Source organism: Macaca nemestrina, chromosome 5 (assembly GCF_043159975.1).
Source record: "Macaca nemestrina isolate mMacNem1 chromosome 5, mMacNem.hap1, whole genome shotgun sequence".
NCBI lineage: Eukaryota > Metazoa > Chordata > Mammalia > Primates > Cercopithecidae > Macaca > Macaca nemestrina.
This window is the reverse complement of record NC_092129.1, coordinates 161,056,352-161,074,893: the sequence shown is the minus strand read 5'-3', so window position 1 is coordinate 161,074,893 and position 18,542 is coordinate 161,056,352. Positions and strand designations below refer to the sequence as shown.

At 35.2% G+C, this 18,542-nt stretch overlaps 1 long non-coding RNA gene across 7 annotated transcripts in view; it reads right to left on the bottom strand.

The window, feature by feature from the left end:
* LOC139363494 (uncharacterized) overlaps positions 1-18,542 on the bottom strand; it is a 588,541-nt gene that overhangs the window by 230,208 nt on the left and 339,791 nt on the right. For 3 of the 7 annotated variants that reach the window (XR_011623978.1, XR_011623979.1, XR_011623985.1), the window contains one exon: positions 5,379-5,474. The exons of the other annotated variants lie outside the window; for them this stretch is intronic. This is a non-coding gene — a long non-coding RNA (uncharacterized lncRNA). The remainder of the gene's footprint in view (positions 1-5,378; positions 5,475-18,542) is intronic. 7 annotated transcript variants of the gene reach the window in all.

The window sequence follows — 18,542 nt, the reverse complement described above, 5'->3', positions numbered from 1 at the left end:
AAGATTAGGGAAGAAGTTCAGGCTAGTGATATAAATTTGAGTCATCACATTTGGCAGAAGTTAGTGTGAGAGTAAACATGAAATTCCACATCTAGTCTACGTCTGAGCCTTGGAGACTTCCAGCACTTAATGATACCTTATATTAAATTCTCCCCACAATGTGTTAGAGAGGCATTACTTACTGGTCCTATTTTATGGTTGAAAAAATTAATACTGGTAAAGATTACTCTGGTTAACGTCCCCAAGAAGAAGGTATCAGATTTGGAAATTGTGGATTGATTAAACAAAGTCCAAGATCATTTTTCATGCTTTTTGAGTCTATCACTGAACAAATAAACTCTCTCTCTTAGGAAATGTATACTGTGAGAGGCATGTATGATAAACAGTAAACATTATTGTTGGGAGACTATTCTTCATGGCTCTTTCATGTGCACGCCTTGCTAGCAAGGCACTGACTGCCCTTTTCCTGGTCAATTGTACAAGAGTAATTGCACAGTGAACAGCCTTGGAAGATAGATAGTATCTCCCTCTAGGGGAGAGTAGGAATGTTTATTGCCCACTGCAAAAGAATCAGTTTCCTAAACTCAGAGTTCATCTCCTGTAATACGGCAGTACTGTGAGAGTGCAGGCATCCCTCTGGGCCCATCCACCTTGCCCCCATGCTACTTGAGACAAAGGAAACTGATGCAAACATGGTGATGTCAATTCAGCTTGCTGTGTCATACATAATAAATCTTTTGTCTCTGACCTTGTGTGATGATTAATACTGAGTGTCAACTTGATTGGATTGAGGGATACAAAGTATTAATCGTGGGTGTGTCTGTGAGGGTGTTGCCAAAAGAGATTAACATTTAAGTCAGTGGGCTGGGGAAGGCAGATCCACCCTTAATCTGGTGGGCACAATCTAATCATCTTCCAGTGAATATAAAGCAGGCAGAAAAACGTGAAAAAGAGAGATGGGCCTAGCCTCCCAGCCTACACCTTTCTCCCTGCTGGATTCTTCCTGCCGTCGAACGTCGGACTCCAAGTTCTTCAGTTTTGGGACTCAAACTGGCTCTCCTTGATCTTCAGTTTGTAGACAGCCTATTGTGGGACTTTGTGATGGTATAACTGAATACTTAATAAACTCCCCTTTAAATATATATATATATATCCTATTAGTTCTGTCCCTCTAAAAGAACACTGACTAATACACCTAGTTTTATATTTTCTGCCAGAATCCATGAAATCGTGATAATTTCATTTGTTGCCTTGCATGCCAAATTCTTACATAGTATGCTAGAAAATGGTAAGAGCTAAAGGAAAAAAAAAAAAAAAAAAGAATAGTGTAAGGACATCTCAAGGTGGAATTGGGTGGTCTAATTTTAAGTAGCCTAACTAGATATTTTCTATTAAGAGGTGACAAAGAGTTAAGGACTTGGAGGGTTTGCTGTGCAAACACAGAGGGGAAGAACCTCCCAAGCAGAGAAGTCAATGTAAGTATCCTAAAGCCATAGAAAGTTCATAAAGGGAAGAAGAATGGGAAGTGAGGTCAGAGAAACAGTGGAGAGACCACCTCAAAAAGCCTCATGTAGGGCATTTGAGAACTTTGTTTTAATTCTGGGTGAAATGTAGAGTCACTGTCCAGTAACAGCATTAGATGATCTGACTAATGTGTTAAAAGAATCACATTTGCTACTCTGCTAAGATTACATAATAGGGAAGAAATAGTAGAAGCAGAGAGCCTATTTAGAAGATACTTTTACTGCCTTGGCCAAAGGTTTTATTGTATTGTTTACCTACAGATATTTAGATCAGGGTAAGGCATTTCTGGTCTTTAAGAAATTATTACTATTATTATTATTACTGGAGTATTTGTTCCCTACTTCTCAACACAGATTGTGTTTAAAATCTCCTTTTCTTAAACTATGCAAAATTCAACATCATGAGTGTCCAAAGCAATGACCATTTCTCTGAATTCTCAAGAGACAGTAAGATCAGAGGTGAAATAGACCAACAGCTTTGACGAGGGTGATGACAGATGCTAAAGAAACCAACCAAACAAAAACAGTATTTGTCAGCCAAGTTAGTAAAGTTAGTATTAACTGTAAGAGGTTATATTATGCCTTTATTAAAATACTAATTACTTTGGGATGCTAATAGACAACATTAACTCAGCAGATGCAATAGATGATTGTGAACAAGGGAATTATTTTAATACAATCTACTCTTCCATTTTTTGCTTATTTAGAGACAATAGGATTTGAACTCCATTTGTGTGTATTGGCACCTGCAACATTATCTTTTCTAAATACCACAAAATAGATTTCCTACACTACTCCAACCAGGAAACTTCATTAGGATGTCTCTGAGGAGCTTGAGAAGAAATGATGTTTGTCACTGCGTCAGCACTCTAACAACCTCTAAATAGGTGGTTCACTGACTAATTTGAACCAGAATTTCATTGCTGTCTTACAGCAGAGTTTGGGTAAAATGGTAATTGATATTAAATCTGTGCATGTTCTAAATGCAAGTCTGACTTTACCACAGAGGCAGAGCAGGTGGCCACCCTCCAAACGCAAAACATTACTGGGAACAAAACGCAAAATGACCGGTGTGTGAGTCAAAGAATGGGATTTGGAAAGAGTAGGCAATTTACAGTTTGCCTAGGGTAAGCAAAAATTCCACAGTCAACTGCTGACTACATGGATTAGCAAATTCAAACATTTTCAGGTTAGGGAGAGGGAAGAATTTGCAAATGAACTGACAATGGATTTAACAGGTTTTAGCCTGAGGTCGCTTAAAATTTTGAGCACCACTTGCTTAGGAAATGGGGGCAATCTGGAAGCAAGCACTAGTACAGGATCAGCTTTGCTAAAACTTACAGACCCTTGGGTTCACTGACTGTCCAAATGATTCTTGACTATTTCAGCATATTTCTAATTGGGTCACAAAAATCAGCACACTTTCTCAAAGAAAACATTGTATACACACAGCAGGTTCACACAATTCAAATATTCTGTTTTCTGTCTTCAGTTATTTAAAATATTGAAATATGCCATATTCATGACACAATGAAAATATTCAAGCTGCAAGGTGAAACGCATTCAAATATGTCTTAAAATGTCTATTCACTGAAAGTGTATATTTCACCCAGAAATATATCCATTCAAATATTAATAAAACAAACTGGATATTCAGCATTGTGTTTGAGAGGCTTTTTTTGGCAGCCATAAACTATACACTGATCACTTTTGCACTAATATTATGAGTGAACATTCTACTCAAGTGATTCGATGAGGAAAGGCTCCAGTGCAGTTTTGTCTTGACTAAGTTTGGGTCACTCTCCAGAAGAACATGATATGTACTTTTCACCTCTAAAGCCAGGGAACCATGTGCTGGCCCACACATGGCCAGAGCTGCAAGATCTGGTAAAAATAGTCCTCAATACACAATCTCATACAGATTTCCATTTTGATGTATATACCCCATTTTACAATGAAAAGAGTTACAATTGAAAGCTTCCCCACTGTTTCTCTGGCCTCACCTCCTTTTAACTTCAAGCAGAGTAATTATTTTTGGCCAAGGAAGAACAGGTTGCCTTAGGTTTGAGTGGGAAATGGGAGGGACTACAAAATTTACAGAGATCAGCCTTGCAAGGTGAGGGGATACCATCAGGGACTCCTCTCCAGAAGGAAAGTCCTCTGAATCTTTCTCGCATCTACCACGTCACAGGAAGAAGTGGGAGGTGGAGGGAAGGGTTTTGGATAGGATGTAGGCTGCTTCCAATTATAGCAGAGGTTGCTGAGAGTCAAAAAAGCTGATATCTGAGAGTCTTATTTTCTCAGAAAAGTTGGAGGCAAAGAATTTGCCAGCAGTGAAGTAGGCAATGGGAAAGTCTTAGGTTTAAAACAAGAATTGGGAATCTAGCTTATAAAAACAGAGCATGAGATAGCAACCGTAAAAGGGAAATACAGTAAGATTTCGGGGAAGAATTAATGAACTAGATAGGTTTCTTTTGTGTTTTGCAAACAAATTAGATACGCCATTGCAAAAGAAGAGACCTTCAAAAGCATTTTGAGCACAATTTCCGTATTTGAAAGAAATACATTATGTTTTAAGGTAATTATCTTGAGGGACAACCCTCGTTTATATGTATGAGTATTGACACTTTTAACTTAGAGAATTACTACATCATATAAAAATGCATATCGGTGGCTACACAAATCTACATGTGATAAAATGGCATAGAACAGTAGAACGATGATGCGCGTTATCCCAACATCAAATTCCTGGTTTTTGAATTCTACTATATTTCTGTAGGATGTAATGGTTGGATGAAATTGGATGAAGGGATGCATGTATTACCTTGCAACTTCTTGTGAAGTCATATTTATCACAAAATAAAGAGCAAAACAAAACAAAAACACAAGCTTCTTCACAAAGATGAACATATGTTTTGGTGTATTCTGCAAGAGAACATGAGCGATGAGGGGAAACTGTAAATTAACATCTCCATTTCCAAGCTTTCCATCAACTATTATAAAAACAAATACTGAAATTATATTAAAAATGAGAACACTAAGTTACAGGCTAAAAATATGGTACCAGACTTTTGGTGGATGTCCCTACAGAGTTGTTGCCAAACGAAGCACATTGCCTTACTTTTATTAAAAGAGATTTACTTTATATATCACAAGTCATGTAACAAGGGCCTGTATCCACCTTTAATTGATTAGAAAGGAATTGAGAATGTTATTTCAAGTACATAGGGTACAAACGAACATATACATTATTGCCTAAATACCAAAACCAACTATCCATTACTAACTACAGTTTGTTTTGGAACAGGAGAAAAGCCCAGCAAGGTATAACTGAACAGCAAAGAAATCTCAAGTCATCTTGCTATAGCCAGTTCCTTCCAACTCTAAATAAGTGAAGAAAGCTGAAAACAATGATGTCACCAAGACTTTGCTTTAGCATCATCAGCTTTACATAACTTTACACATCAAACCTGGAATAACACTACTGAGGAAGTTATATATGAATACTTTAACATTTAAGTCTCCTAGAATATGGCAGAAAATATTTCTTTTGTTTATGTTGGATGGTTAACTAAATTGAGCTATCATTGTTAGTATTGCTTTAGACATGATCAGTAAAAATACTGTTCTATGTTTATACATTATACATATTTTAAAGTATGTGATGTTTTTTCTAAGTACTAAAATGTTCTCTAGAGTACTAGATGCAAAATGGTTAAGTTGTCTCAAAGAACCCGTGGTTGGAGGGAATGTTTTAATCATCAAAAAATATAATTCATTTAAATTCATTTTTCTAATTAGTTTTAAAACCTTCAAAAATTGAAAATTATAATGGTTTCTTAAGTACTTTCTCACCCGTCAGTTTCATGCACATTTCCTGAGTCAGACATTTAGTGCCTCCAGATGTGCTGAGCTGGCAAGGTTGTCAGTTGTCATTTTATTCTTGGTTTTCTGATTTTGAGAGAGAGGAAGATACTATGAGGAACAGCTGGAATGTCAACAGATGTAATTGCTGATAAATTACCCAACAGTGTGCATATTTCTATGAAGTGGCATGAAAACTGGAAGGATTCCAAAGTGTGATGTTAAAAAGAAAAACCAAACAAAGACTAAACTTATGTTGATCGTAGAATGAAACAGTAAAGGAGTTTTATGGCTTTTAACAGTATTTATCCATAATAAATCCACTGTCTAGAACTTCTTTCCTGAACTTTAGACTCACAAATGCAATACCTCCTCACCCTAGCCACTTGGATTTCTATCCAACTAAACCTTTCTGAAAGAGATCTCCTGATATTCACCCTCAAAATTGCTCTACCTGTCTCAGTTGATGGCAAATCAGTCATTCAGGGTAAAATCTTGGATCATTCTTGCTTCTTTTCTTTCTCTCACATTCAACATCCAGTTCTACTAGGCCATTTTGCTGGTCCTACCTTCAGGTATCTTTAAAATCCTACCATTTCTCAGCATCGCCATCATTCCCACTTTAGTCCCAGCCACCATTTTTTCTTGCTGGATCGCTGCAATAGCCTCTGTCTGCCTGCCCCACTCTGCACATTCTATAATTTTTTCTCAATACCTCAGCCAGATTGATACTTCCACTTCTTCTCAAAGGTTGTAATAGTCACTGTTTTCACTCCTAAGCCAACATTCTCCCTATGTCCTACAGCATCCTACAAAGTTTGACCTCTGTGTTACCTTGCTTTCCCTCAGTGAGTTCTCTCCACCCCAATCATACTGGATTCCTTCTTACATCCCAAGTCTTTGCAGTGGCTGTTCTCATTGCCCGCAAAGCTCTTCCCTGTGATACCCACATGAAAACTCCTTCATCTACTTCAAGTATATCCTCAATTTTTGTTCAGGTGAGTCTTTCCAGATCACCCTATTAAAAGCCTAAGAAAATACCAAGTATTCGTGAGGAATTAGAGCAGTTTTGAAAAATGTAAAATGATTTAACCACATTAAAACACAGTTCTATGTGTGCCAAACATAGTTCTAGGTTGGCAGCTTCTCATAAAGTTACCCAAACACTAACCGTATTTCCCAGAAATTTCACTCATTAGTTATACACACTATGTAAATAAAAAGCACATCCACAAAAAAGGTGAATGTTTTTACATTTATTTATAACAGCCCAAAGCTGGAAATCACTTAAATACCCATCATTAGAGGAATAAACAAATTTAAACATATTCATATAACAGAATAATATTCAGAATGAGAAATGAATTAATCATAAGTACAAATAACACGAATGAATCTCAAAAGAATTGGGTCAAATAATTCATGCTGAAAAAGCAGAGAATAAATAATTTCATTTGCATGATGTTCTAAAAAAACAAGAGTAATCTATAGTGAAAAAATGCAAAATAGCAGTATTGGTACTCTGGGCTTAGGAAATATTGCCTGCAAAGAGGGATGAGAAAAATTTCAGTGATGGAGGACATATTTCTATCTTGATTGTGGTAGTAATTGTAGGAGTATATATAGGTATCATAACTTGTTGATTTTCAAAAGGAAAAATAAGTTAACCTGTGATTTTTTTCATCATGCTCCATGAAACTAAGAACTCCAAAGAATCGATAACACATTGATCACAATATCTAAACTGATGACATTAATATAAAAATTGATACTGAAAAGATAGTTTCTAAAAATCCAATAAAATTAGGAAAGAAAATGTATACATGTTTTTCTTATTAATATTTATTTTACTAATTTACTGTTTAATACTTATTTAATGTACACACTATGAAATAAACTGTGAGCTAAGGCAGTTAACAGTTTAGATATTATAAAATATTTACTCATAGACAACAATAAATACATTATACATTACAAAGCATATGTAATGCCACAAAGATGGTAAAGATAAATGTATAGCTATAAATGTATTTATTTTATAACAAAAATTATTGAAATAAATTTTCAAATTTGTCAACTTGCAATTTGAAAATTTAAAGATAGTAAAAGGAAGAAAATAGTAAACTTAAGAACAGACTGGAATTAGCAAAAACATATAGATAACCAACAAAGTCAAAACTGGCACCTTGAAATACAAATATAATAAACACATCTCCCACAATGTTCATCAGGAAAAGAAAAGAAGGTTCAAATATATTGCAATGGGACAGATATAAAATAAAATAGGAAATTATATTTAATGATTTAGTTTCAATAAGTTTTTAAAACTTCATACAATGAACAAATTGTTTAAAATTACCAGTATTTAATTAAGAATAAGTAGAAAATATATATTATAAAATATTAAAAGGGAAAAAAGAAAAAAATTAAAAATCAAAACTAAAAAGATCAGATATCAAAAATCTCCTCCTACCTCTCCAAAAGAAACAGTTTTACAAATCTATGAAGGATCAAGTAATTTATATATTAAGCAAAAAGTCAAACTGGAAAGGCTTATACATTTATAAATAATTAGATATTCCCACTAAAATTAGATGCAAAAATTAATAAAACCCCAATAAACTGAATCTATTAGAATATTAAAATTATGACTTTTCAAAAAGAATGGAAAATAAGCAATAAAATAATGGTTAATATTATTACAGAAAGTTAACAGATTTTAAAATAGAAAAACATATAATCCCCTAAATAACTATAGATGATAGTCAATGCTTAATCATTACTGAAAAATATCTAGCAAGCTAGAAGTAGAAGCGACTGTCGATAACTTGATAAGAGGAAACTTTCAAAAACCCTCAACAAATACCATATTTTACACTGATATAGTAATGAATTCCCACTTAGGTCCAATCAAAACAAAGATGTTTAGTGCTTCTACCAACATTCAACATTGTACTGGTGGTCCTAGGCAATGACATAAGAGAAGAAAAAGAAAAGAAGCATCAACATCTATTATTAACAAATCCAAGAGTAATCTGCTTAGAGAATATATACAAAAATTATTAGAACAAATAAGAGCTCAGTAAGGTTACTATATAAAAGAGCATTATGCAAATATCAACAGATTTCCAAGGTACCTACAATGAACCATTAGAGAATGTAATATAAAATATACTATTAAAAATAATAACAAAAGTAACAAGTCAATAAAGCTTGTTCCTAAAAGTAATAAAAACTAAAAGTATCTACTTCGAAAATCTAAATGTATGGAAGGAATTGTAAAATATTACTAAAATATATTAAAAAGAATTGTTACTTGGAGAGCTATAGTCTATATATGACTATTTATAAATATTAAGAATCAGTATCAGACACACATAAATTCTTCACAAATAACCTATGCATTATAATTTATCATTAATAATCCACAAATAATGAAAGATGTTTGTATATTTACACACAAAAATATACAACCAAGATTTGAATATGTTCTATCTTTCCTGGAATCTAAAATTCAGAGAAAAAAATTAAAACAATCTGATACCATCTCATATTCACAAGTTGACCATGATTAAAATGATTCACTGTAATCTGTTACAGGAATGTGGCAAGGATATAATTGCTTAAAGCAAATAACAGAGAAAAACATTTTAAAAGCCATTTGGTAAAGATTAAAAATAGGTCTAGACAACAACCTATAATTTTGCTTTTATATAAATGTGTCCAAGAAGTTCCGTATGTAGGAGACATATGTATATAGGAATGTTAACTTCGCCATTGTTATTAATAGCACAAAAACAAAAGAAAAAACATAAAACTTGGAAAAAGCCTATGTGCTCATAAATAAGTTATAATAAAAATAAATAGCAAAAAGACTACTAGAATACTAGAAAGCAGAAAACAGATTATATGAATAAACTAGAGCTATACAAATTAAATAGATTTTTTTAAAAATGCAAAAAAGCAGGTTGTAGAAGGATTGAAATATGCATAAATGTATTAAAACATAAGCTAATGATTTATTTTGTAAATGATTACATATGTGTGTAGACAACATGTAAAAACATAATCTAGAGGAAAACAAAACTTATGACAGCAGTTGCCTCTATTTACAGAGGAAAGGAGCAAAAAAGTTGGACCACATAAGAAACTAAAGAACTATCAACTCCTTCTTTAATATTCTATGTTATAAAATCAGGCTCAGAATAAAAGATGACAATGTAAACACATAACATATTAGGTTGAAGGGTAGATGGGTATGACTTACACTACTCTCTTTGCCTTTTTTGGTAATGTTTTTATACTTTTTTAAAGAATTATTAAATTGATTAAATAGTTTATTACCTAAAGATCTAATAGCATCCATCAACACTTAATCATTTACTGGGATAGGCAATGATACTCTCCCTCAAACTAATAAATGGACATTTAAAATTTTACAGCTAGTGGTAGAACAGCTAAATTGGAGTAAAATGCTTGGCTTCATTAGTCATCAGGGGAATGCAAATTGAAACCTCAATGAGATACTGCTTCACAAACACGAGGATGGCTAGAATAGCCAGATAATAACAAGTGTTAACAAGGATGTGGAAAAATCCACACACTCGTACAGTACCAGTTGGAATATAAAATGGTGCAGCCCCTTAGCAAATCAGTCTGGCTGATCTTCAAATGGTTATACATAAAGTTACCATAAGTCATAACAATTCCATTTCTAGGTATGTACCCAAGAAAAATGAAATCCTATCTCCACACAAATATTTGCAAATGAATGCCTGTAGCAGCATTGTTTATCATAGCCAAATATGGAAACAATTCAGGTGTCCATCAATGGATGAATGAATAGATAAACAAAAAATGGTATATCTCTAAAATGAGAATTTTTTCAGATGTGAAAGGGAATGAAGTATTGATACATGCTACAATATAGATGAACCATGGAAACATTGTGCAAGGGGAAAGAAGCCTGTCACAAAAGACCATATATTATACAATTCCATTTATATGAAATGTCCAGAATAGACAAACATATTGACATAGAAAGGAGATAGGGGCTGTTTATGGCTAGAGGAATTGGAAGAATAGGGGAGTTAACAGCTAAAAAGTACAGTGTTTATTTTTGAAGTTATGTAAATGTTCTAGCATTGACTGTAGTAATGGTCGCACATACTTATGAATACACTGAAAACCATTAAATTATATATATATATATTTAGAGACAGAGTTTCACTCTGTCACCCAGGCTGGAGTACAGTGGCACAATTTTGGCTCACTGCAACCTCCGCCTCCAGGGTTCAAGCGATTCCCCTGCCTCAACCTCCCAAGTAGCTGGGACGACAGGCACCCACCACCATACCTGGCTAATTTTTGAATTTTTAGTAATGAAGGGATTTCACCATGTTGGCCAGGCTGGTCTTGAACTCCTGACCTCAAGTGATCCACCTGCCTCAGCCTCCCAAAGTGCTGCGATTATAGGCATGAGCTACTGCGCCTGGCCAAATTATAACATTTTAAATAAGTGAATTGCACAGTGTGTGAATTATATCTCAATAAAGCTATTACCAAAAAGGCAATAATACTCTAACTATTCGTTCATTAAAAACAATTTGTTTTAAAAACTTAGAAAATACATACGTGAATTGCACCTGAATTGTGCCTGATCACAATGCTAAAGTGCTTCCTGTCATTATATAAAAGACGATGTTTTATACAGCACAACCATCAGCAAGAGATCATTACTACTGCACCTCCCATATGCTGACAGGTCATAACTCCACCTATCTGAGCTGCCAACACAGCGTCTGCTGCTTTATTACACATTACACATTACACTTCAGTTGCAGTTGTTTCTTTTTGCTTTTTCAATTATCACAAGATTGTTTAAAGAAGTTACAAGACCTGTGCAATAAAAACAGCCATTCAGAATTTTCATTCTCAATAAGAAATTAATTTATGCTTAGTCTTTTATTGTTATTTTTTGCTCATATTTGGCTTATAATCTTTTAGACAAATCTATTTCTAGTTCTGTATTGATTATATTATTGACAACCCATTATCTCTTATTGTATTTTCATTTAAATAGAAAATATTGTATTAAGATAGTTAATTGGGCCTCCTTACTCTTTCCTTAATCATATTAAAATAAAAGAAGATAAAAGAAGGCACAATTTAAAAAATCTGTGAATCAATATTAACATATGATTGTTTAGCTTTCAACCAATCAAACAAATGTCTTCCTTCATTATGTGAGGGCTCAAATGCATTGGTCACTTCGGGGCTTGTATACATTAAAGGAAGAAAGGGATGGGTGGATAAACGGATGGTGGGAGAAAAAGAGAGCTCTAGTTAAAGGAAGAATGATAAAGAGGTAAGGCAGGCAGCCACATTTAGAGGTTTGATGAGGCCTCTCAAGTTGCCAAAGAAGCATAGCCTAGTAAAAGTGTGACTGAACACAAAGTCAGAAGCCTTTGACCTTGAGTGATCCATATGAACTTGCTAGGTTCAGATCTCAGCTTCACCTTACAATGAGATGGCTGGTTTTCAACTTTTCAAACTCTGATTCCATCATCAGCACTGGTGTATCAAAAATAAGCTCAGAAAAATCACATTATTTCTATCAGCTCATGTGTACTGTCACCACACACTGGATTGATAGATTTTTGGTTTAAACATTTTCTATTATGAAATTAACCAGGTCAATAAAATTTGATAATTATAAACAGCAATTTTTACATATTCCTCTCTCTATTCTGTTCTAAAATGTTGCCAAGCTCTATTTCTTTATGTATTCATTTTTATTTTTTTTAGAGACAGGGTCTTGCTCTGTCACCCAGTCTGGAGTGCAATGGCATGATCATAGCTCACTGCAGCCTCAAACTCCTGGGCTGGAGTGATCCTTCCAGCCTCTCAAGTAGCTGGGATTACCAGGTGTGAGACACTGCCCAGTTAATTAAAAAAAAAAAAATTTAGAAGTGGATTATTGCTATGTTGCCTAGGCTGTTCTCCAGCTCCTGGTCTCAAGTGATCCTCTTGCTTCAGCCTCCCAAGTAACTGGGGTTACAGGTGTGAGCCACTGTGCCTGGCTCTACTTCTTCTTCTATCAAGATTTTTGTGCTTATCTATATGTGAACATTTTAATTAGTATCCGTTGGTATTTCTATGGTTGATCACTCATCCATTCAACACACTTTTTTTTTTTTGCTAAGCATTTCTGACCCTAGGTAAATGCTTTCTATGTGTCAGGCATTTACCTAGGGTCAGAAATGCTTAGCAAATAATTAACAAAACAAAGAAATCCACTATGTTCTTGGAGCTTACAATTTTACCAGAGAGAGACAAATATTAAGCAAACATATCCATAAGATATACAGCATATTAGATTGTAATAATATCTATGGAGAAAAATAAAACTAAAAATAGGAATGGGAATTGCTAGTTACGCAGGTAGTGATTTTACTGGAGTAGTCAGCAAATCCTAGGAAAGAAGTGACATTTGAGTAGAAACCTGTAGGAGGTGAGGAAATGAAATATGGGTGTGTGTAGATCAAGTATTTTCCAGGTGGAGAGGAGTGCAATAGTGGAGACCTTGAGGCCAGAGCATTCTTAGATAGGAAGAGTTGGAGGAAGATGTCAGAAGATAATATCAGAGAGGCGACGGAGGCATATCATGTAGGGCTTTACAGGGTATTGCTATTTTTTACCCTGAGCAAGGTGGGGAGCCTTCAGAGAGTTTTGAGCAGATAAATTGCATGACTGTACTTAGACCTCTGGAAAGGATCATACACTGCCTAGGTGGACAAGCACTGACATAGGCAATCAGGTGACAGGCTATTATAATAATCCAAGTAAAAGATGATAGTGTCTTGAACCAGGAGTGGAGATAATGAAAAGTCAATTTTTAGATCGTTGTTATTATAGAATTAATAATTTATTTGTTGAATTTGATGTTGGGTATAAATCAAAGAGGAGCCAAAGATGATGCCAAGGTTTTTGGTTAGAGAAAAAAACGATTTTTTTGTCTTAATTAAGACAGAGGAGGTCTTAACAGGAACAGCTTTGGGACTGTAGGTCAGGAGCTGAGTTTCAGAGATGTTAACTCGGAGAACATTACTAGACATTCAATGGAGATATTGGATTGGCTTTGTAAATAGGGTCTCCTACAGATGTCAAGGATAGCCACATTACTTTAGGAGTTATGAGCTTATAAAAGATATCTAAAACTTTGACACAAGAAGCACTTCTAGAAATGGGCCCTAGAACATGTCAACATTTTAAGGGTTTTGGAAATGAGGAGAAGTCAGAAAAGGAGACTGGTCAGTGAGGAAGCAGGAGGATCAGGAGGGTAGCGCTTCAAGAGTCAAGTGAAGAAGTCTTCTGAGGAGGCCAGGACTAGCCATGGTTAAAAGCTGTAGCAGTTACAACAAGAGCTGGGATACAAACTTTGGTTTTTCAGCAACATGACTTTGACACAAGTTGGCTGAATGTAGTAGCAGGAGTGAAAGCTGGTGGGAGTTAGTTGAAGAACTCGAGATTCCTGTGATCCTAGAAGGCATTCCTATGACTCTAATATTAGTTCTGTCTCTTTAGCAACTTTTCTGACACAAAGGATGCTATATATGTGTGTATGTGTGTGTACATATATATGTGTGTGTGTGTGTATATATATACACACACATATAAACCTTAATATAAGATTTATATGGACAAGGATACATACATATAAACCTTAATGTGTGTATATACATAAAAAATAATAATTATTATTATTACTATTTTGAGACAGAGTTTCACTCTTGTTGCCCAGGCTGGAGTGCAACGGCACCATCTCAGCTCACCACACCTCCGCCTCCCAGGTTCAAGCGATTCTCCCACCTCAGCCTCCCAAGTAGCTGGAATTACAGGCATGTGCCACCACGCCCAGCTAATTTTGTATTTTTAGTAGAAACAGGGTTTCTCCATGTTGGTCAGGCTGGTCTCCAACTCCCGACCTCAGGTGATCTGCTTGCCTTGGCCTCCCAAAATGCTAGGGATTACACGTCTGAGTCACCACACCTGGCGAAGGATGCTATATTTACAGAATGTTTTATTTCTGTTAATAAAAGGAAGGATATTAGTGCTGGCAAAATCACATCATTATTAATTTTATTATCTCTTCCCTACTAGACATCAACACTCCATTTCCTTCTTCTTAATTCCTACTCTTGGAAAAAGAGAGGTAACACGAGACAGGAACTTTTGAGAGGGGCGAGGAGAGATTTGGGAACAAACAAATGTAAGTGGCTAATATCAGCCTGGCTGGATGGAAAATGCATAGTGAGAGCAGCATAGTGACTAATCATCACCAAGAGAGCCCTGATCCTCCCTGGAAGAAGCAGAGGAGGGCAAGCAAGGCATTGAGGATGACAAGGATACACACATTCAGTCTGATTATTTTGCTTATGTTTGGCTCTGCTGAGTGCTGTGAATGCAGGTCCTATCCACAGCAAATGATGGCTTTGCCTTTAGCTGCCCTAGATTGGTATAAACACTTGGTTATGCCCTGGTCCAACCAAAAGTTACAATAACACTCACAGAGAGATTCAATTAGCTTAACAAATTATCAATTTGTAGAGTTCCTTGCACATGTAGTAACATGCCCACAAAGCATCTCTTTGTGATCCAGCAGCTGTCCCGTCCTCAATTCACAGCTTCATTAATCATGTGCTCTGCTTGCTATTGTCTAAATTACGGAGCCATTTGAGATGGGAAAAACACTGCAAGGAAACGCTGCCTACGCTTTAAGAAGTGGAAAGGGACACAAAGGAGAGAACATATTTTTGAATCCATGTTAACATATTTCTGTTATTTTTAATTACAATTTAACATAGCTACATGGTTTTATATATATATATAAATGTTATATATTGTTATATATTGCATATTATCTATAAACATATGGAATGTTTATAGATAATATCCATATACAACAATGTGGCTGTGTTAGATTGTACTTATAATAATAATTACATATTTGATTGTTGTAACAATTGTATATATAATATATAAATATAAAAAAGAATTGTATATGCAGTATAAAACATTATGATTTGATTAAATATAATAAATATAACAAGATATAGTTTTCAATTATATAATTATATAATGATATATTTAATATAAATTGTGTATATAATAAAATATGTATTTAATATAACTGGTATATGTAATTGTATAATTATGTATACAATTATAAAATAACAATTATATATGATATATACAATAACACCAGACTGCAAACACTATTTTTTTTACTTTCTTGTGTATTCTTCCATTCATACTTTTTTGCATGTCAAATACCATAAATTAAGTCAAAAAGGAAATGAAAAAGCAACTGTTTTCTCAGAGAGATTTTGTTGTTGCACTTAGAGAAGGAAAACTTGATGTCCCTACTGCAAACTGATCAACCAAATGCATTAAGTTAAAATGCCCTGAGTGTGACCTGTCTTGCCAGTGAGTTATTCTGCTTCTTGGCTTCCTCTTCTTGTAGGAAGAGATGAGGAAATGAGGCTGAGGAATTCAAAGTTTCTCTAGTGCCTATGTCTGACGTTCTTTCAGCCTGTAAACGATGGAAGGTTGCAGTGGCAGATATTGTAAGTTGTTGGATTTGTTTTCAATGGTAAAGGGAGGGGCACATAGAGCAAAACAAGAAGGCAGCCCTAGATGGTTGTGAGCTGTACCACAGAGCCCCAGGAGTGCGAGTTCCCACCTTCTCCTAGTATCAGATTCCTGACTTCTGGGTTATTCTCCAAGTAGTGATGGTGGGCAGGTGATACATGTGGATGTATAAATAGGTGATACTTCCTTCAACGGCGATTCCCAGCAGAGTTAGAAGAAGTAGTAACACTTAAAATCTATAATATTGTCCGGGCGCGGTGGCTCACACCTGTAATCCCAGCACTTTGGGAGGCCGAGGTGGGCGGATCACGAGGTCAAGAGATCAAGACCATCCTGGCGCACGTGGTGAAACCCATCTCTACTAAAAATACAAAAATTAGCTACTCGGGAGGCTGAGGCAGGAGACTTGCTTGAACCCAGGAGGTGGAGGTTGCAGTGAGCCGAGATCGCACCACTGCACTCCAGCCTGGTGACAGAGCAAGACTCCATCTCAAAAGAAAAAAAAAAAAAAAAAAAATCTAGAATGTCTCTCAAGTATACAAGTTCAAGTTAAGCTTTCTGTATATAAAGATTTTTCTCAGTGTTGTGCTGGAGCCATGCATACAGACTTAAGAGAGCCAACTGTACATCAATGAGGACACCTTTTTTTCCTTTTCATTTTTCTCCCCAAGCAAGCCAGTGTGTTACATTCTATTCAATAACATAATCAATTGTCTGTAGCAAAATTTTTCTCAAACTCTCCAAGTATCTCCTAACTTGGTCATAGGTAGACTATGGAATCCACAATTTTTTTTTCATTTGCTATTTCTTCCTCTTATTTTATGGTCATTAGCCAAAAAAAAAAAAAAAAAAAAAAAAAGATCTTATCATTAAGACAAAGAGGAGTGAAATATGTGCAGTGTAGCTTGCTCAGGCACATTCTGTGCTTTTGTCTGTTCTTATTCTTATAGCTTAAAAATGCACAAATTGAAGTTTTATTATAATTTTCTCTTTCAGGTTGGCCTCTCTCTCAATAAAATTTCATTCTTTGTCACAATGACTAACTGACTTGCACGTATTCTTCTGCATTTACTAATATAAATATTCTACTATTTGTCTTTTAATCTATCCTTTCTTCTTACGCAACAGTGTTCTCAATAATAGGGTTGACAGAGATAAAAATTGTAGCAAATCTACTAATTCATCACGGCAGTTCAAGGAGATGCACATGTAAGTATGTTTGTTACCCGTCATTTATTTAGCTACCAATTTTAACTACTGATAAATGTAACTGTGGATATGTTCCTAAGAAGTAATAAAGTACTCATGTCTAATGGTATCACATTTTAATAAAAATGACAAGTTGCTTTTGTTTTGTTTTGCTTGGTTTTTGAGACAAGAGTCTCACTCTGTCACCAGCCTGGAAAGCAGTGGCACGATCTCAGCTCACTGCAACCTCCGCCTCCTGGGTTCAGTTGATTTTTCCTGCCTCAGCCTCCTGAGTAGCTGGGATTACAGGTGTATACCACCACGCCCGGCTGATTTTTGTATTTTTGGTAGAGACAGGGTTTCACTATGTTGGTCAGGCTGGTCTCGAATTCTTGACCTTGTGACCCACCCGCCTTGGCCTCCCAAAGTGCTGGGATTACAGTCGTGAGCCACTGCACCCAGCCGAAAAAGACAAGTTTTTAAAGCCTTATTTTATTTTATAAACCTGTCAAACTTGTCTATGTTAAATGAAGATACACATATAAATGAAGATTTAAAATATGTCTCAGATCTTTAAAATATATCTGTCAGTATGTTCAACATTTTAAATTATCTTCCACATCACACAATGTAAAACAGTATACGTAATCCACTCCTAGGTACCCAAAATAATTGAAAATAGGGACTCAAATTTTTGTATACCAGTGGTCACAGCAGCATAATTCACAATGGAAAAAAGATGGAAACAACCCAATTGTTCACCAACAGGCGAAGAGAAAAACAAGATACATACTTACCATGAAATACTATTCAGCCCTAAAAAAGAATGACATTCAGAAACATGCTACAAACTGAACGGGCCTTGAAAACATCATGCTAAGTAAAATAAACCAGACATGAAAGAATAAACATTGGATTATTCCACTTATAGGAAATATCTGGAAAAGGGCAAATTCATAACGAAAGTTAACAGCTTAGAGGTTATCAGGAACTACAGTGGAGGGCAGGGAGATGGGGCATTATGGCATAAAGGATACAAAGATTTTTTGTTGTTGTTCTCAACTTGTTTAATATGGAAAAGCGTAATCAAAACAGTAGGCAGGGTTGCCATTTTTAATACATTCTTGGAATGTTGGCCATTCAGAGCATTCTTTCAAATAGATGAAGAGTTATTCAACTTTTTTGACTCAAAGATAGTTTGCTTAGATTTTGACAATACCTAATTCCATGGGATTATGGTGGCTAATGTATCATGATAATTAAATATAAAAATGTACAGGCTCTGAGCTGATGACAGAAGTAAAGACTACTGTG